General features: G+C 41.8%; 1 pseudogene; it reads left to right on the forward strand.

The window, feature by feature from the left end:
• LOC100581194 overlaps positions 1–7,242 on the forward strand; it is a 43,833-nt pseudogene extending 36,591 nt beyond the window's left edge.
• Positions 7,243–21,053: the final 13,811 nt, after the last annotated feature.

Consider the following 21,053-nt stretch of genomic DNA (forward strand, 5'->3'; position numbering starts at 1 on the left):
AATATTCAGTAGCTGCTTCTGTGGAGTCGTAATTGTTAGTGGAGTAAATTGGGGCAAAAGACAGTGCCTATTTATTTATTTATTTATTTTGAGGCAGAGTCTTGCCGTGTTGCCCAGGCTGGAGTGCAGTGGTGTGATCATAATTTGACAGTGGTTTCTCATTGCAAGCGTCGTGAAACGATTCAATGTGACATGTGTATGTGTATAACAGAAATAACATTCAGGTTAAAAAATGAATGGGCCAGGTGTGGTGGCTCACTCCTGTAATCCCAGTACTTTGGGAGGCCAAGGTGGGAGGCTCACTTGAGCCCAAAGTTTCTAGACAAGCCTGGGAAACAAAGTGAGACCCCGTCTCTACAAAAAATCAGCCAGCGTAGTGGCACACACCTGTAGTCCCAGCTGAGGTGGGAGCCTGGGAGACAGAGGTTGCAGTGAGCCAAGATTGTGCCATTGCACTCCAGCCTGGGTGACAGAGTGAGACCCTGTCTCAAAAAAAACAAAAAAAAAAACAACAAAAAAGAATAGACTGTGTGGCTTTTCTTCCATAGTAGTTGCCACTTAACTTGCCCCTTGGGTGGTTTCAGCAACCACGCCTTTTCATGATACTGTTTTTACTAACGGAAATGCAGACAATATTCATCAGTAATTCTCATCAGGCTGCTAGGGTCTCACTCCCAAACCCAATCATCGAGTCTTTGAGCTCCTAAAAATGATGAGCTACCCCTTTCCATCACCACACCTCTATAAGAGCTCAAGACACCAGCATCCTGCACCTGGACCTCTGCAGCATCTTCTCAATGACTTTTCTTCCCTCTCATCTTCCTAGTACCCTTCAAATATTCTTCACAGAGCTGCCAGAATGAGCTTTCTAAACAAGTCACCTCAGGTCATTGCCATATCTAAAATCCTTTATTGATTTCCCTTTGTCTTTAGAACACAATATAAACTCCTTAGGCACAGCTTTTCACGCTCTGGGCTCTCCAACCCCTTCCAGCCTCATCTCTTGCCATCTGTCAAGCTAGTCTCCAGCCATACTCAGCATCTTTCCACTCTTCATTTTGTCATGCTCTGGTTTTCTGCCAAGATTTTGCATGTGTGATTCCCTCTTCCTAGGACATGGTTCTCTTTTCTGGCAGGCACTGTATGTTGCCTACTCAAAATTCAGTCTTTCCTTTCTATTTGCCAACAGAACCCTGGAAATCTCTTAGTCTCAAGGAAGGTAGGTGCAGACCCTGGTCTAGAAGTGACATATAGTCCAGTTCTAGCTAATGATTTTTTAAAGGAAGTCGTTTCGTGACATCTTGAGAGATTTCTCCTTCTTTACAAGAAGAAGATATGTAAGCAAAAATTTTCAGCCCCATACTCCCCTAACTTTCTCCCCTAGAAATTGATTACGAGACCTGCACCTGTCACAGACCAATAAGAGAAAGGAAAGTGATGTTGACCAGAAGTCTGACTTCCTAGATCCCCCTGGACCAATGTTAGAAACCACTTACCGCCAGACATTTTGTTACGTAGAAAAACAATCCTCTCTTTGTTTATGTCACTGTTGGCTGGGTTTCTGTTACTTGCAGCTGAAAGCATTTACGCTGGATACAACCACCCTTCCCAGGCTAAATCCTGTTTGTTCTGCAGGACTCAGCAAAGTTACCACCTGTACCAGATTAGAGAACACTCTTCCCCAACCCTGTGTACCTGGAGCTTTTTAAATTATAGTATAATGGCTAAAAGTGCCATATCTAAAGCCAGACTGCCTAGGTTCATAGCCCAGCTACCAACAAGTTGGTGACCTTGGGCATGTTGTATATTTGCTCTCTGCCTCAGTTTTCTCATCTTTTAAATGGAGATAAGAATACTACCAACCTTATCTAATTGTCATAGGGATTCAGTGAGTTAATGCACGAAATGTACTTTGTACTTGGCTCCTAATAATCATTCAATTAATGTTTACTGTTGTTAACACAAGCTTCCTCAGAATCTTATCACAATAGCCTATTAGTCCTCTTCCCTGATAGGTCATAAACTTAATGAAAGCAGAAGCTGCATCTATTTTATTGCTCTGTCCTCAGGAATACCTGGCCTAGAGATACGCCCAGTAAATGTTTATTAAGTGAATAAAAATATTATCACATACTGTGAACAGTATATGAAAAGCAAAACAAGTCAAACATTAACCCAATTGAAAAGGCTTTTTATTTTTTTCCCCACGTGAAACCAGTGAAGGGAGTTAAAAAATCAGCAACTTAGTTCTAGAAGGCTACTGCAGGAGAAATTCTCATTGATGGCTCAAAGGACAAAATATCCAGGTGCTTTACTAGCCCCCAGGAGAGTGAGATTCACTCAATCAAGGAAATTACCTAAGCAGCCAAAAGATATTCTTATAGTCAGTGTTGGGCCAATTGTCCATAAGCATTTTACCTTTGCCTTGTCCAAGTCTGCCTTCTAAAGATAGGGTCTGTAATCAAACATAGGTTGTGGAAAATAACGATGAATCAAAGTGCACCAATTTGAGATAACCACACCTCTAGTATCTTTCTTGTTTCATTTTGATTCACAGTGCTTTTTCTTGCCACTGACAGCCAGTGGGGCAACTCCCACTCTCTGATTTTTCTTCTTTTTCTCTTTCTTTTTTTTTTTTTGATCTTGCTGCATACCAACCACTCTGTCTTTCAACTCATCCTTATCCCTTACGTAGTTGGAGCTTTATGATAAAGTTATTTTTGGTGTGTGTGTGTGTGTGTCCAAGAAAGTAGAGAAGAAAAAAATCTAGCTGAAGGATGGTTGCATACAAGTATCTTCTGGTGAGTGAGCAGTTTTATTCTCTCATGTCTGACAGGTAAGACAGGCCACAGTGCTCTCTGGGTCTTCAGAAAGCTTCTACCATCGATCTTCATGATAATTTATGATATCTCTTTCTTTTTTCTTTCACCTTGAGCAATTATGGCATCTTTCTTTTCAGAAGCTCAGTAATTGGAAAACTGGTTTACAAATCTGGTAACTTTTTCTTCTTTAAAGACTTTTTTCTTATCACATATAGAGCAAAGAGAAAGAAAAAAGTATACATTTTAGTGAAATCTAGAAGGCTAAAAATCGAGTGTATTTAATATTCCCACTTTTACCTTTCAAGAAAAACTTGAAGAAGGGCACAGCAATTTGATCATTTGGATAACTCAGGGCTAAAACTGTACTAGTGATTTTCTTTTAAAAACGTATTTTAGGCCAGGTATATTGGCTCATGCATGCCTGTAATCCCAGCACTTTGGAAAACCAAGGTGGGAGGATAGTTTGTGTATTGTTCCTGGGTGTGTCCGTGAAGGTATTGCCAAAGGAGATTAACATTTGAGTCAGTGGACTGGGAGAGGTAGACCCACCCTTGACCTGGGTAGGGAGCATCTAATCAGCTGCCAGCGTGGCTAGAATAAATCAGGCAGAAGAGAGTGAAATGAGCAGACTCGCTAAGTCTTCCCGCCTTCATCTTTCTTCTGTGCTGGAGGTTTCCTGCCCTCGAGCATCAGACTCCCCAAGTTCCTCAGCTTTTGGACTCCTTGACTGGTATGACCCTGCATTGCAAAGCTCAGGCAAAGAGTGGTAGAAGGGTGGCATATTTAAATTCTGTAGTATTCAGAATCATTCACCAGTGATTTGCCAGGGGCTCTCAGGCCTTTGGCCACCGACTGTGTCCAGGATTCTGAGACTAGCTTAGGCAACATAGTGAGACCTTGTCTCTACAAAGAGTTTAAAAAAATTAGCTGGGCATGGTGGTGCATGTCAGTAGTCCCAGTTACCTGAGAAACTAAGGTGGAAGGAATGCTTGAGCCCTGGAGGTCCAGGCTGCAGCAAGCCATGATTGTGCCACTGCACCCCAGCCTGGGCAACAGAGCAATATCCTGTCTCAAAAAAAAAAAAAGTATTTTTAAAGATGTATAGCCTTTGCATTGATTTTAAACTACATTTGCAAGAGGGCATCAGCTCCAAGGATTACTTCATAACCAAGAGAAAATAATAATAATATTGGCAACAGCTCACATTTATCAAGGATTATACTAAGTACATTACTTCATTCACTCCCCACAAAGTAGATTCTATTATTATCTTATTTTCCAAAAATGTAACTAAAGCTTAGAGAGATTAAAAGCAATTTGCTAGAGATCATGGAGCTAGTAACTGGAGCTAGGAACCCAAACTAGGTCTAACTCCAAAGCCCGTGCTCTAAACAACGGTGTGAACTCACATAACACGTTTCACCAGCATGAGAATCACCTTAAGAGGTTATCTGGACCCATTTCAAAACTGCCTCCAGCTTTCTCAGGGTTTCTTACATCTAAGTGCTCCTGATTGGAGACCTGGTATTGATCAAAGAGGTGGCTACAAAGAGTATAGGCAGGAGGTGCAATGTACAGTTGGCATATGTACTTTGCTTGCTCCAGAAGTATTTTTAAATACAGTGTAATTAGGCAGGTATTATATTTCTCAGCACTTGCTTCAGGGATGCTTCATATACTGATCTTGGCCACCTGGCCACTGTAGGCCTTTCAGTGTGCCATGCCTGTTTCATTCAGAGCTGGAAGGAGATTTAAGAAACTATTTAGTCTGACATTTTCATTTCGTTGGTTTTTGTTTGTTGCCTTATTTCTATGTTATGATATTGTTGCCTTGTGCATTTTATGTCTGAGTGTCTATGTATCAGCTAGCTTTCTCCAAATTATGTTTCAGTAACAAACAACCCCTCAATCTTAGCGGTTTACAACAATAAAGTTTTATTTCTTGCTTAGATTATGTATTAGTCAGGGTTCCCTAGAGGGACAGAACTAATAGGATAGAAGTATATATGAAGGGGAGTTTATTAAGGAGTATTGACCCACACAATCACAAGGTAAAGTCCCCCAATAGGCTGTCTGCAAGCTGAGGAGCAAGGAAGCCGTTCCAAGACCCCAAACCTCAAAAGTAGGGAAGCTGACACTGTAGCCTTCAGTCTGTGGCCAAAAGCCTGAGAGCCCCTGGCAAGTCACTGGCGAATGATTCTGAATACTACAGAATTTAAACATGCCACCCTTCTACCATGCTTTGCCTGAGCTTTGCAGCACAAGGTGATACCAATCCAGGAGTCCAAAAGCTGAGGAACTTGGAGTCTGATGTTTGAGGGCAGGAAGCCTCCAGCACAGGAGAAAGATGAAGGCCAGAAGACTCAGCGAGTCTGTTCATTTCACTCTCTTCTGCCTGATTTATTCTAGCCATGCTGGCAGCTGATTAGATGTTCCCCACCCAGGTCGAGGGTAGGTCTACCTCTCCCAGTCCACTGACTCAAATGTTAATCTCCTTTGGCAACACCCTCACGGACACACCCAGGAACAATACTTTGCATCCTTCAATCCAATCAAGTTGACACCCAATATTAACCATCACAGATTATATACATTATTTGGGGATTGGCTATGACTTTGCTCTATGACCTCTTCACTTGGGGATATAGGATAAAGGGAACAGCTTCTCTATGGGATATGCTGTTCTCATGGCAGAAGGAAAAGAGAGACAGAAGAACCATTTGATGCCTTTAAGAATTCTGCTTGGAAGTAACATATCACTTCCACTTACATTTTATTGAGTAAAGCAAGTCACACGGCCAAGCGCGATGTCAATGGTGTGTAAAGTATCATTTTCTATAAGTGAGAAGGGCCAGCTAAGAGTTTGGAAAAAAAAAAAAGTCTTAATCTACTTCCTTCCAGTCTTTTTGTAAAAAGAATATTATTTTTCCTATCGAATTAATACATGTCTACTACAAAAAGTTCAGAAATACAGAAACTGTAAAGAGATAAAGCAAAATTCAGCCCACCTCTTACCTTCATAGGCACCCATTGTTAATATTCACACCATTTCCTTCCAGTCCTTGTTCTAAGCATTTTATTTTATTTTTATTTTTTTATTTTTTATTTTTATTTTTTTGAGATGGAGTCTTACTCTGTCACCCAGGCAGGAGTGCAATGGTGCAATTTCGGCTCACCGCAAACTCTGCCTCCTGGGTTCAAGTGATTCTCCTGCCTCAGCCTCCTGAGTAGCTGGGATTACAGGCACCCACCATCACGCCTGGCAAATTTTTGTATTTTTAGTGGAGAGGGGGTTTCACCATATTATCTAGGCTGGTCTTGAACTCCTGACCTCAGGTGATCTGCCGGCCTCAGCCCCCCGAAGTGCTGAGATTACAGGTGTGAGCCACTGCACCCAGTGTTTTTTTTTTTTTTTTTTTTTTTAACAGAATAAGATCATACTGTAAGTTTTCGTTGCTTAACACTGAATCTTAAGTACTTTCCTATATTCTTAAGAACAGCTTTATAGAGCCACTGCAGTGCATTGAGCTCCACAGAGACAGCGCAGGGGCAAGTGAGAGTTTCAGTCAACTTCTCGGAGTTTCCTAAGAAGTGCTCAGAGAGGTGGAAGAACATGTCTGCTAGAGAAAGGAAAATTTGGCCGGGTGGCTCTTGCCTGTAATCCCAGCACTTTGGGAGGCCGAGGCGGGTGGATCACGAGGTCAGGAGATCGAGACCATCCCGGCTAACACGGTGAAACCCTGTCTCTACTGAAAAAAAAATAAAAATAAAAAAAAAAAAATTACCCGGGCGTGGTGGCAGGCGCCTGTAGTTGGAGGCTGAGGCAGGAGAGTGGCGTGAACCCAGGAGGCGGAGCTTGGGGTGAGCCGAGATCGCGCCACTACACTCCAGCCAGGGCGACAGAGCAAGACTCCGTCTCAAAAAAAAAAAAAAAGAAAGAAAAAGAAAGGAAAATTTGAAGATATGGCAAAGGCGGACAAAGCTCGTTATAAAAGAGAAATGAAAACCTATATCCCTCCCAAAGGGGAGACAAAAAAGAAGTTCAAGGATCCCAATGCACCCGAGGCCTCTTTTGGCCTTCTTCCCGTACTGCTCTGAGTATGGCCCAAAAATCGAAGGAGAACATCCTGGCCTGTCCATTGGTGATGCTGCGAAGAAACTGGGAGAGATGTGGAATAACACTGCTGCAGATGACAAGCAGCCTTAGGAAAAGAGGGCTGCGAAGCTGAAGGAAAAATACAAAAAGGATATTGCCACATATCGAGCTAAAGGAAAGTATGATGCAGCAAAAAACGGAGTTGTCAAGGCTGAAGAAAGCAAGAAAAAGAAGTAAGAGGAGGAAGATGAGGAAGATGAAGAGGATGAGGAGGAGGAGGAAGATGAAGAAGATGAATATGAAGAAGATGATGATAATGAATAGGTTGGTTCTAGTGCAGTTTTTTTTTTTTGTCTATAAAGCATTTAACCACCCTGTACACAACTGTCTGCTTTTAAAGAAAAAAAATTGAAATGTAAGGCTGTGTAAGATTTGTTTTTATACTGTACAGTGTCTTTTTTTGTATAGTTAACACACTACTGGATGTGTCTTTAGATAGCCCTGTCCTGGTGGTATTTTCAATAGCCACTAAGATTGCCTGGTATAGAATGGGGTTGTAAATTGGCATGGAAATTTAAAGCACGTTCTTGTTGGTGCACAGCACAAATTAGTTATATATGGGGATATCAACGAGACAGAAAGTTAAAAAGGATATCCGTGAATTGAACTCAGCTCTACACCAAGTGGACCTAATAGACATCTACAGAACTCTCCACCCCAAATCAACAGAATATACATTCTTCTCAGCACCTCATTGCACTTATTTCAAAATTGACCACATAGTTGGAAGTAAAGCACTCATTAGCAAATGTAAAAGAACAGAAATTATAACAAACTGTCTCTCAGACCACAGTGCAATCAAACTAGAACTCAGGATTAAGAAACTCACTCAAAACCTCTCAACTACATGGAAACTGAACAACCTGCTCCTGAATAACTACTGAGTACATAACGAAATGAATGCAGAAATAAAGATGTTCTTTGAAACCAATGAGAAAAAAGACACAACATATCAGAATTTCTGGGACACATTTAAAGCCGTGTGTAGAGGGAAATTTGTAGCACTAGATGCCCACAAAAGAAAGCACGAAAGATCTAAAATTGACACCCTAACATCACAATGAAAATAATTAGAGAAGCAAGAGCAAACACATTCAAAAGCTAGCAGAAGGCAAGAAATAACTAAGATCAGAGCAGAACTGAAGGAGATACAGACACAAAAAACCCTTTGAAAAATCAATGAATCCAGGAGCTGGTTTTTTGAAAAGATCAACAAAATTGATAGACCGCTAGCAAGACTAATAAAGAAGAAAAGAGAGAAGAATCAAATAGACACAATAAAAAATGATAAAGGGGATATCACCACCAATCCCACAGTAATACAAACTACCATCAGAAAATACTATAAACACCTCTATGCATATAAACTAGAAAATCTAGAAGAAATGGACAAATTCCTGGGCACATACACTCTCCCAAGACTAAACCAGGAAGAAGTTGAATCCTTGAATAGACCAATAACAGGCTCTGAAATTGAGGCAATAATTAATAGCCTATCAATTAAAAAAAGTCCAGGACCAGACGGATTCACAGCTGGTACAAGGAGGAGCTGGTACCATTCCTTCTGAAACTATTCCAATCAATAGAAAAAGAGGGAATCCTCCCTAACTCATTTTATGAGGGCAGCATCATCCTGATACCAAAGCCTGGCAGAGACACAATAAAAAAAGAGAATTTTAGACCAATATCCCTGATGAATATCGATGCAAAAATCCTCAATAAAATACTGGCAAACCGAATCCAGCAGCACATCAAAAAGCTTATCCACCATGATCAAGTGGGCTTCATCCCTGGGATGCAAGGCTGGTTCAACATACGCAAATCAATAAATGTAATCCAGCATATAAACAGAACCAACGACAAAAACCACATGGTTATCTCAATAGATGCAGTAAAGGCCTTTGACAAAATTCAACAGCCCTTCATGCTAAAAACTCTCAATAAATTAGGTATTGATGGGACGTATCTCAAAATAATAAGAGCTATTTATGACAAACCTTCAGCCAATATCATACTGAATGGGCAAAAACTGGAAGCATTCCCTTTGAAAACGGGCACAAGACAGGGATGCCCTCTCTCACCACTCCTATTCAACATAGTGTTGGAAGTTCTGGCCAGGGCAATCAGGCAGGAGAAAGAAATAAAGGATATTCAATTAGGAAAAGAGGAAGTCAAATTGTCCCTGTTTGCAGATGACATGATTGTATATTTAGAAAACCCCATCGTCTCAGCCCAAAACCTCCTTAAGCTGATAAGCAACTTCAGTAAAGTCTCAGGATACAAAATCAACGTGCAAAAATCACAAGCATTCTCATACACCAATAACAGACAAACACAGAGCCAAATCATGAGTGAACTCCGATTCACAATTGCTTCAAAGAGAATAAAATACCTAGGAATCCAACTTACAAAGGATGTGAAGGACCTCTTCCAGGAGAACTACAAATCACTGCTCAATGAAATAAAAGAGGACACAAACAAAGGGAAGAACATTCCATGCTCATGGATAGGAAGAATCAATATTGTGAAAATGGCCATACTGCCCAAGGTAATTTATAGATTCAATGCCATCCCCATCAAGCTACCAATGACTTTCTTCACAGAATTGGTAAAAACTGCTTTCAAGTTCATATGGAACCAAAAAAGAGCCTGCATTGCCAAGACAATCTTAAGCCAAAAGAACAAAGCTGGAGGCATCACCCTACCTGACTTCAAACTATACCACAAGGCTACAGTAACCAAAACAGCATGATACTGATACCAAAACAGAGATATAGACCAATGGAACAGAACAGAGCCCTCAGAAATAATACTACACATCTACAACCATCTGATCTTTGACAAACCTGACAAAAACAAGCAATGGGGAAAGGATTCCCTATTTAATAAATGGTGCTGGGAAAACTGGCTAGCCATATGTAGAAAGCTGAAACTGGATCCCTTCCTTACACCTTATACAAAAATTAATTCAAGATGGATTAAAGACTTAAATGTGAGACCTAAAACCATAAAAACCCTAGAAGAAAACCTAGGCAATACCATTAAGGACATAGGCATGGGCAAGGACTTCATGTCTAAAACACCAAAAGCAATGGCAACAAAAGCCAAAATTGACAAATGGGATCTAATTAAACTAAACAGCTTCTGCACAGCAAAAGAAACTACCATCAGGGTGAACAGGCAACCTACAGAATGGGAGAAAATTTTTGCAATCTACTCATCTGACAAAGGGCTAATATCCAGAATCTACAAAGAACTCAAACAAATTTACAAGAAAAAAACAACCCCATCAACAAGTGGGTGAAGGATATGAACAGACACTTCTCAAAAGAAGACATTTATGCAGCCAAAAAACACATGAAAAAATGCTCATCACCACTGGCCATCAGAGAAATGCAAATCAAAACCACAATGAGATACCATCTCACACCAGTTAGAATGGCCATCATTAAAAAGTCAGGAAACAACAGGTGCTGGAGAGGATGTGGAGAAATATGAACACTTTTACACTGTTGGTGGGACTGTAAACTAGTTCAACCATTGTGGAAGTCAGTGTGGTGATTCCTTAAGAATCTAGAACTAGAAATACCATTTGACCCAGCCATCCCTTTACTGGGTATATACCCAAAGGATTATAAATCATGCTGCTATAAAGATACCTGCACACGTACATTTATTGTGGCACTATTCACAATAGCAAAGACTTGGAACCAACCCAAATGTCCAACAACGATAGACTGGATTAAGAAAATGTGGCACATATACACCATGGAATACTATGCAGCCATAAAAAGGATGAGTTCTTGTCCTTTGTAGGGTCATGGATGAAGCCGGAAACCATCATTCTCAGCAAACTATTGCAGGGACAAAAAACCAAACACCGCATGTTCTCACTCATAGGTGGGAATTGAACAATGAGAACACTTGGACACAGGAAGGGGAATATCACACACTGGGGCCTATCGTGGGGTGGGGGGAGGGGGGAGGGATAGCATTTGGAGATATACCTAATGCTAAATGATGAGTTAATGGGTGCAGCACACCAACATGGCACATGTATACCTATGTAACAAACCTGCATGTTGTGCACATGTACCCTAGAACTTAAAGTATAATAAAAAAAAAAGAATGGCTTTATAATACTTTATTCTATGGCTCTACACCTTAAATTACTTGATTCCCCTATTTTTGTCTACATTTTGTTATTGTAGGTGGTGTATCCTTGTGCATAAAATTGTGTTCACATTATAGAGTATCCTATTTGTTAGAAGAGACACCTGGAAGATTAACTTCATTCTTCAGAGGAAAATTCAGTAGTCAAGAAAGAATGTTGCTGAAATATAATACTCGTGATCAAAAGGTGGACTATTACCAAAAGAGAATTGGAAAGGAACTACTACAGAATTTAAACATGTCAGCCTTCTACCACTCTTTGCCTGAGCTTTGCAAGGTGGGGTAACACCAATACCAGCCATCAATATGAATGTTTCCCTTCATTCCTAACCTTCTATGATAATTGAGTTCTAAAGTTTTTATTAAGCAAATATGCCCTCAGGCCCTAGAGTTAATTATAATTCCTAGTAACTGATAATATAGGATGGAAAAGACTGAAGAATATCTGGGGGTTTGGTGCCAGACCAAACTGTGGGGAGTTTGATTTCACTGTGTGGAGTTTGGGAAAACAGAATCTAGATTTAAATAAATTTTAAGTTTTGCCTGAGGCATCAAGGTCTTAGCTTATTTGCAACAGTACGGACAAGATAAAACCTCTCAAGATATATTGGTCAGGGTTCTCTAGAGAAACAGAACCAATAGGATATATACAGATATTTAGAAAGAGATTTATTATGAGGAATTAGCTTGTGTGATTATGGAGGCTGAGGAGACCTACAATCTGCCATCTGCAAGTTGGAGGCCCAGAAAAGCCAGTGGTGTAGTTCTAGTCTAAGCCTGAGGGCTTCAGAATCAGGGGAACCGATGGTGGAGGTCCCAGTTCAAGTCTAAAGGCCTGAGAACCAGTAGCTGTGACGTCTAAGGGCAGGAGAGGATGGATGGCCCAGCTCAAGAGAAAAGTTGAATTCTCTCTTCCTCCTCTCTTTTGACCTTCTATTTATTTATTTATTTATTTATTTATTTATTTATTTGAGACAGAGTTTCACTCTTGTTGCCCAGGCTGGAGTGCAATGTTGTGATCTCGGCTCACTGCAACCTCCACCTCCCAGGTTCAAGTGATTCTCCTGCCTCAGCCTCCCGAGTAGCTGGGATTACAGGCATGCACCACCGTGCCCAGCTAATTTTGTATTTTCAGTAGAGATGGGATTTTGCCGTGTTGGCTGGGCTGGTCTTGAAGTCCTGACCTCAGGTGATCCGCCTGAAGATCTCCCAAAGACCTAGGATTACAGGCATGAGCCACCATGCCTGGCTGAACTTCTATTTAGACCCTCAACAAATTGGATGATGCCCACCTACATTGGTGGGGAAAATCTTCTTCACTCAGTTTACTGATTCAAATGCTAATATTAATATTTTCTGAAAACACCCTCACAAACACAACCAGAAATTATATTTTATCATCTATCTGGGCAACCCTTAGCCCAGTCAAGTTAATATACAAAATCAGCCGGCATAGTGGCATGTACCTGTAGTCCCAGCTATTCAGGAGGCTGAGGTAGGAAGATCACTTGAACCCAAGAGTTTGAGATCAGTCTGGGCAACATAGTGAGACCTGGTCACTAAAAAATAAATAAATAAGCAAATAATCAACCATCACAGGACAAACAATGATCATTGCAGTCCACTCCTCACTCCTATCATGTGGAAGTAAGTGGTTATGTGCTAAGCTGGGAGGGGCATGACATTGGTGGGAGGGAACCTAAGACATGATTGTAATTTGGGATTTACAAAAATCTTTGTGAATACCTCTTGGAGTCAGACCTGGTCTGAGATGTTACAATGGTGCTAAGGATGCCATGTAACCAATAAAAATCTCCCGAGACTTTGCCAAAGGGCTGAAGGTTTCTAACTTACATTACATTGTCCTCCAGACCCTAAAGCTCACAGCTTTAGTTATTGGGGTGGGGTGGGGTGAGGAATGGGTCCTGGACCTCAAAAGAGAGTGGCTTGCCTAAAGGTGCAGAGCTAGTCAAATGGGTCAATTGCCTCTCTTCCTCTTCTACTCACCTATGTATCCTTCCATTCCAAGTGGTTATGTTAGAGATTCCAGCCCATATATGTCTCCACGTTCTTTAGACAACTGTCACTCGAAACTAGTCCATGGAACATCATCGCCATAAGATCTAGGCCAGTTTCCCTAAACCAGCATAAAGGACATTCCTTGATCTGGCACCACCTGTGTTTCCAATAAATCAGAATGTAAATGCATAGCCATGAGAAGGGGCTACTGTGAACTCCGGAATTATAAGAAGGACTAGATTAATACATGTAACAGAAGCTACTAAGAGATAATGTGCTGGTCTGGTCATTGGGCACAGATGTCTCCACAAATGGGTCAGGGAGTGCTTTGTCTTCACTTCGGTGTTCTGGCACCAAACCACCAAGTAGAACTCCAGTGAGCCAGGGGGTCTCTTCCCATAAGATATGGAGGCTTCCTTCGCCTGCTGTGTCTTTTCCCCAGTGCCCCAAAATATTAGCCTTCAATCCCTTCAGTGGGACTTCATGACCCCAGGTGCCCAGGCCTGAGAAGCGAACATGCATTTGTTGGCTTATTTAGACCACCAAATTCCACTCCTAGAAAAAGTGACCCTACAAATGACCTGAAATCTGAATCAACCAGATCTATATCCCTCTATGGGGTTGGAGTAAAATGGAACAATATGGGCAGGACTCCCATTTTTAGACACCAATGCTTAGAAAACAGGCTGCTACAGAATCACAGGAGCCCTGTCTATAGGCTATTAAGTGGTTCCCATTGAAATCACTCTTGCTCTGTTGACATCTGTAGTTTCTGGGTGCTCAGCCACCATGTTTCTTCTTCTAGTAAAAACACCCCAATTTTCCCTTTGGAAAGCACCACTCCTCCCTCTCTGTCCAACAGTTTGGATGAAACTGACCCCATCTCTCTTCCCAGCACCAATTAGCATATGCCATGCCTGGCTGCAGTGATTGTTTCAGAGCTGGGACCAGGCCCCAAATCACTAACTGAGACACAGTTGAGGGTTATTTGCTGGATATACTGAAAGGTGCAAGATCTCTCTCTCTCTGAGGCTGATGGAGCTATCCAGTTTCTGTTCTTGCAATGAAATAAGCTCCCACCATGAAAACACACCCCTCAGTGCCTGCCTGTCTTGTCCACTAGTCTGTGAGTGCCTCAGAGTAGTGAGACTATCAAGTTCACCTCCAGCTGCTTTTGTACAAGTTCAGCATCCAGGTATTTCACATGTTAATTAAATGAATGAACTTGGAGGCCCCCCAAAGACCTCACCTTTAATTATGAACACAAACATGAAGCAAAGCCTTCTTCCTTCTGGCCAGAAGTTGCTGAAGAGGAAATGGTGTCCTATGGGCCACATTCTTGCCATCTCTGATGCACTTCAACCTCACTTCACTCTATTTTATGGATGAGGAAACTGAAAAATAATGGACAACATTAATGGGCGGCAATGTGCATGAGATGATTTTGAGGTGCTGAGATTAACCTGGACTATCCAAGTGGGCCCTGAATGCAATTACATATGTCCTTATGAGAACATGGCAGAAGGTTGGGCATGGCAGCTCACGTCTGTAATCCCAGCACTTTGAAAGGCCAAGGCAGGCGGATCACCTGAGGTCAGGAGTTCGAGACAAGCTTGGCCAACATGGCGAAACCTCGTCTCTACTAAAAATACAAAAATTAGCTGGGTGCGGTTGCAGGCACCTGTAATCCCAGCTACCGGGGAGGCTGAGGCAGCAGAATTGCTTGAACCTGGGAGGCAGAGGCTGCAGTGAGCCAAGATCATGTCACTGCACTCCAGCCTGAGTGACAGAGTGAGACTCTGTCTCAAAAAAAAAAAAAAAAAAAAAAAAAAAAAAAAGCACGGCAGAGATGTTTCACATACAGAGAAGTGATGCGAAGATGAAAGCAGAGACTGGAGTGATGCAGCCCCAAGCCAAGGAATGCAAGCAGTCACCAGATGTTAAAAGGACGGGCTTCTCCCCTAGAGACACTGTGGGGAGCACATTTCTGTGAACACCTTGATTTCAACCCAGTGATACTGAGTTTGGACTTCCGGCCTTCAGAACTGTGAGAGAATAAATTTCTGTTGTTTTAAGCCATCAAGTTTATTGCTAATTTGTTACAGCAGTACTCCATTTCCAGGAACCAAAATCTGTATGGGTTTCTTACGGCAGCTGGGGTTGTCAGGAGACTCAAGTGGGTTAATACAAGCCCTTAGGATGGTGCTTAGAACAGTAATTGTTTTATGTTTTTGTTAATATTATTATTATAGGCATTGGAATGTTTTCAGGAAATAAAAACTTGCAAGCGTCCTTCAAGAGGAGCCCAAGGGTGTTCTGGGGTGAACTGTGAATTCCCTGAATTTATATGTGAATTCTGATGTATTTTATGTATTTTTAATGTATACTCAAATATAGTAATATGTGCACATGTGTGCTTGTAGGGTAGGGTGTGTATTAGTTTGCAAGTAACAAGATATCATAGATTAGGCAGCTTAAATAATGGAAACTTATTGTCCCACAGCTCTGGAGCCTGGAAGTTTGAGATCAATGTATTGGCAGGGCTGGGTTCTTCTGTGGGCTGTGAAGGAAAGATTTGTTCCAGGCCTCTCTCCGTGGCTTGTAGATGGCTGTGTTTTCTCTGTGTCTTTTCACATCATCTTTTCTCTAAATGTGTCTGTCTCTGTGCCCAAATTTCCTCCTTTTATAAGGACACAAATCATATTGGAATGGAGCCTACTTTAATGCCCTCATTTTAACTTAATTACCTCGGTAAAGACCCTGTCTCCCCATAATGTCACATTTTGAGGAAATGGGGGTTGGGACTCCAATATGTCTTTTTTCACGGGACCCAATTCAACTCCCAACACTGTGTGTGTTTCCATAGCTTTCTTCCTATCTCAAAAGTACCCAATACACATGCATAGGAACACTCACCCACAGGATTAAAAACCCTCTTAAACGATGAAAGCTCAGAGTGTGGGCAGCAGGTAGTGAATGGTTTTGGGGTGGAGCTTCCAGGCCTTTAAGGTTCTCATCTCAATAAACAAATGCCAGCTTTGCTTAAGTAGCCTTAAGCCATGCTTGGAAGGAGGCAGTTTATTTGAAAGCAGCACAAGCTGTGGAATTATCCCAATCTGCCTTTGCATCTAGGCTCTGTTGCCTCAGGTAACTCACTCAACCTTTCTGAGACTGTTTCTTGGTATGAAAAAATACCCCCTACCTTGAGGCTATGGACTTAAAATGCCAAACCTGGTATCTGGATCCTAGCAGGCATACAAAGAGCCAGCCTCATTATAGGTGAGGTATGATTGATAAGCACATACTCTGCTCTGCCTCTGGGAGCCCCACTAGACAGCAGCACAGAGTAATGGAGTAGTGCTGATGACTCAGGCTCTGCCCTTAATCTCAGACACGTACTGCTGGCCTCTCATAAGTGACCTTGGCAGGCCTGGGTGACAGAAAGTGGCTTTCAAGAAAAATGGCTCATTGGTCTTCTGGTCAGTCAATTAGGGTGGCAGGGCATCTCCTTGGTTGCATGGATATTACCTCAGTTTGACAAACGGCTGCTTGCTTCCATCTGGGGCAGGCTCGGGTTGATGTTGTGTGAAGGCCTGGCATGTTAGTCAGGGCAAGTCTAGGCTGCTGTAACAAAGAGACCCCAAATGACAGCCGCTTAAACTAGATAAGGGTTTGTCTTTATTTCATCATTAAGAGATAAGAGGGGCTGGGCTGGTAGGCAGCCTGCCATTCTTAACATGTGGCTCTGACTTGTAGGTCCAGAGTGGCAGCTTCAGCTTTCATCCTACCCCAGCCAACAGGAAGGGAGGGAGACACATGCTTAAGCTTTTTGAGAGCAAGTCTCTGAGAGCACATATCTGTTTGCTCATATCTTATTGTTCAGAACTTAGTGACAAAGGCTAGCCTACCTGTAAGGAAGACTTAGATATGTCATCTGTAACTGAATTGCCATATGCCCAGCTAAACTCAATTATTATGGAAGAGGAAGAGAACAAAAAGTGGGGAATACAGCTAGTAGACTATCGCATCCAGTTCACCGGCATTTTTTCTCATTCTGGGTCTATCAGTAATCCTCTCCTTAGGGAAGTAAGTTTTTTGTTTTTGTTTTTGTTTTTTTGAGATGGAGTCTTGCTCTGTCACCCAGGCTGGAGTGCAGCGGCATGATCTCGGCTCACTGCAAGCTCCACCTCCTGGGTTCACACCATTCTCCTGCCTCAGCCTCCCGAGTAGCTGGGACTACAGGCACCTGCCACCACGCCCGGCTAATTTTTTTGTATTTTTAGTAGAGACGGGGTTTCACTCTGTTTGCCAGGATGGGCTTGATCTCCTGACTTCGTGATCCGCCTGCTTCAGCCTCCCAAAATGCTGGGATTACAGGCATGAGCCACTGTGCTCAGCCAGGGAAGTAACTTTTTTGATAATTCTTCATTTCAGGAAACACCCACCTTCCCATTCCCCACAACACATGCACATACATGGACATTGGAATGATTTAAAATGGATCTGTAGGCCTCAGGTCCATGAATAGTTGAGATCCAAGTTCTTAGGATTGCATGATATTTCACAATTTACCCAGCTCTCTCAATTCCATTATTTTATTTCATCTTCACCTCAGCTTTGAGAGTTAGGCAGAGCAAGATTTATTACCTCCATTTTACAAGTGTAGAAATGAAATCTCAGAGAAGCTAGTAATTTACCCAAGGTCACCTGATAGCCTAATTTAGGGCTATTTCCATTCAGAGCCAGGGAAAAAGATTGGAAATTGGAGCTCAGTTCAACTGGAACAAATTCATTCATTCATATTAGCAACTCTAGGAAAGTTGTGATTGAAAGTAGTTGAAAATCAGGAGAGAAAGTTTACCTTTCTGAGGGATCTTCCAACCTCCCAGTACCTGTCTTCTGACCCCTCTGAAGTTCAGGCACATCATGTTCTCTTCTGGCAGCCCAAATCTCTCTCCTGTTTGAACACTCCACCAAAATGGTACAAAACTGCCTTTATTTCTCTCTTTACTAAGGTTTTTGTTTATGGATACTGCAAATGTCAGCTAGCTGTAATGAGGAAAGCAATGTAATAAAGTTTATACCAGGATGAAAACGTGTAATTAGTTATTCTAGGAGTAGGTTACATTTAAGAAACAACAACAACAAAACAAACAAACAAACAAAAAACAGCTTGATTAGACTGGGGGCAGTGGCTCATGCCTGTAATCCCAGCACTTTGGGAGGCCGAGACAGGTGGATCACTTGAGCCCAGGAGTTCCAGACTAGCCTGGGAAACATGGTGAAACCCTATCTCTACAAAAAATAAAAAAATTGCCCGGGTGTGGTGACATACACCTGCAGTCCTAGCTACTCAAGAGGCTGAGGTGGGAGGATTGCCTGAGCCTAGGAGGTTGAAGCTGCAGTGAGCTGAGATTGTGTCACTGCACTCCAGACTGTGCGACAGAGTAAGTCTCTGTCAAAACAAAGCAAAACAAAACAAAACAAAACCCTAGTTATGATACTATATGAATTTTGAATTGGTGATAGTGGCATAGTACAAATCTTTGTGTTCAGGAAGTTCTTTGGGCATAAGACACTCTTTTCATTGCTGTGGTGCCTAGCTGCTATGCCTGACATAAAGTCTGCCTTAAAATAAGCTTAAGAGGGCCGGGCACGGTGGCTCACACCTGTAATCCCAGCACTTTGGGAGGCTGAGGCGGACGGATTACCTGAGTTGGGAGTTCAAGATCAGCTTGACCAACAGGGAGAAATCCTATCTCTACTAAAAATACAAAATTAGCCGGGCATGGTGGTGCATGCCTGTAATCCCAGCTACTCGGGAGGCTGAGGCAGGAGAATTGCTTGAACCCAGGAGGCAGAGGTTGCAGTGAGCCGAGATTGCGCCATTGCACTCCAGCCTGGGCATCAAGAGGGAAACTCCATATCAAAATAAATAAATAAATAAATAAAAAATAAGCTTAAGAGATCATAGGAGAAAGCTATCGTTAATTAATCTCCTATTATGTCTCAGGCTCTCTCCTGGGCACATTACGTGCATAACCTCTTTCAAGCCTCATAATAATGCTGTCAGGAAAGGGTGATTGTTCTCATTTTAGATAATAATAAGAATGCTACCATTTTATTTAGCATTTACTGTATGTAAAATAAGATATGAAATTTGTAAGATTAAATAAATTGACCAATGTCACGTACTTAAGCAATAAAAATTCAAATCCTGAGCTCTATGATTTTAAAATTGGTGCTTTTTTTCTTTTAACAGCTTCCTCCAATGCCTGAAGTTCTACCACTAAAATATTCTTCTCTGGGCAGAGGCACTGCTGTGGATTTCATATATTTATCCTCCCAGTCCATTTTTAATCAAGAGTCATTAGTAGGGAGAAAATATTTAAAGTATATTGACTGATACATTTTACATACAGTTGACCCCTGAACAACATGGGAATTATGGGCACAAACCCCCTGCAGTCAAAAATCCAAATATAACTAACTTTCTTCCTTTCTTTTTTCCTTTTTTTTTTTGACAAGCTCTCTGTCACGTAGGCTGGAATGCAGTGACGTGATCATGGCTCACTGCAGCCTCGACCTCCTGGGCTCAGGTGATCCTCTCACCTCAGCCTCCGCAGTTGCTGGGACTACAGGAACGTGCCATCATGCCAAGCTAATTTTTGTATTTTTAGTAGAAACGGGTTTTGCCATGCTGCCCAGGCTAATCTCGAATTCCTAGGTTCAAGTGATCCTCCCACCCCAGTTAACCAAAGTGCTGGGATTATAGGCTTGAACCAGTGTGATCTGCCTCAGAATCCAAGTATAACTTCCTAAAACCTAACTGCTAATAGTCTACAGTTGATGTGAAGCCTTACTGATAACATAAACAGTTGATTAACACATTTTTATATGTTGTATGTATTATATACTGTATTCTTACAGTAAAGTAAGCTAGAGTGAAGGAAATGTTATTAAGAAAATCATAAGGAAGAAAAATTAGATTTCCTATTCATTAAATAGAAGTGGATCATTGTCAAGCCATCCTTGTTGTCTTAGAGGAAGAAGGGGGTTGATTTGGCTGTCTCAGCAGTGGCAGAGGCTGAAGAGGTAAAGGAGGCAGAAGGGGAGGCTGGAGACAGGCACACTCTGTAACTTTATTGAAAAGTAACACGGTGTTTTGTTTGGTTTTGTTTTTTTTGAGAGGGAGCCTTGCTCTGTCACCCAGGCTGGAATGCAGTGGCACGATCTCAGCTCACTGCAACCTCCACCTCCCAGGTTCAAGCAATTCTCTACCTCAGCTTCCCGAGTAGCTGGGATTACAGGCAACTGCCACCACACCCAGCTAATTTTTGTATTTTTAGTAGAGATGGGGTTTCACCATCTTGGCCAGGCTGGTCTTGAACTCCTGACCTCATGATCCACCTGCCTTGGCCTCCCAAAGTGCTGGGATTACAGGCTTGAGCCACCGCGCCTGGCCAACACTGTATTTTTTTATTGAAGAAAACCCATGTACAAGTGGGCTCGCATAATTCAAACCCATGTTGTTCAAGGGTCAACTGTACTTTTACGATATTTATAATCACGTACAGCAAAATGTTCATTACATATTGAAGTGTTTACTAAATATGGTTAAGTAAAAAATGCCTGTATAAAACATATGAATTCTAGTATTATCCCAGTTTATAAGGAAAAAAATGCATAAGTAAACATAATCCAGAAAGATATTTACTAAAACATTCAGTGGTTTTTACCTTAAAATAGGATTAAAGTTTGGAAGTGAATATCTTGTTTATTGCTATTATTATTTAGTCTGTCCATCATCCCTCCTGCACTTATTCTGAGAACTAATTTGCTACCCCATTCTTTATTTGGAAAACTGCTTCCTCTTCTCCAGG

This window comes from Nomascus leucogenys, chromosome 15, assembly GCF_006542625.1.
Source record: "Nomascus leucogenys isolate Asia chromosome 15, Asia_NLE_v1, whole genome shotgun sequence".
NCBI classification, from domain to species: domain Eukaryota; kingdom Metazoa; phylum Chordata; class Mammalia; order Primates; family Hylobatidae; genus Nomascus; species Nomascus leucogenys.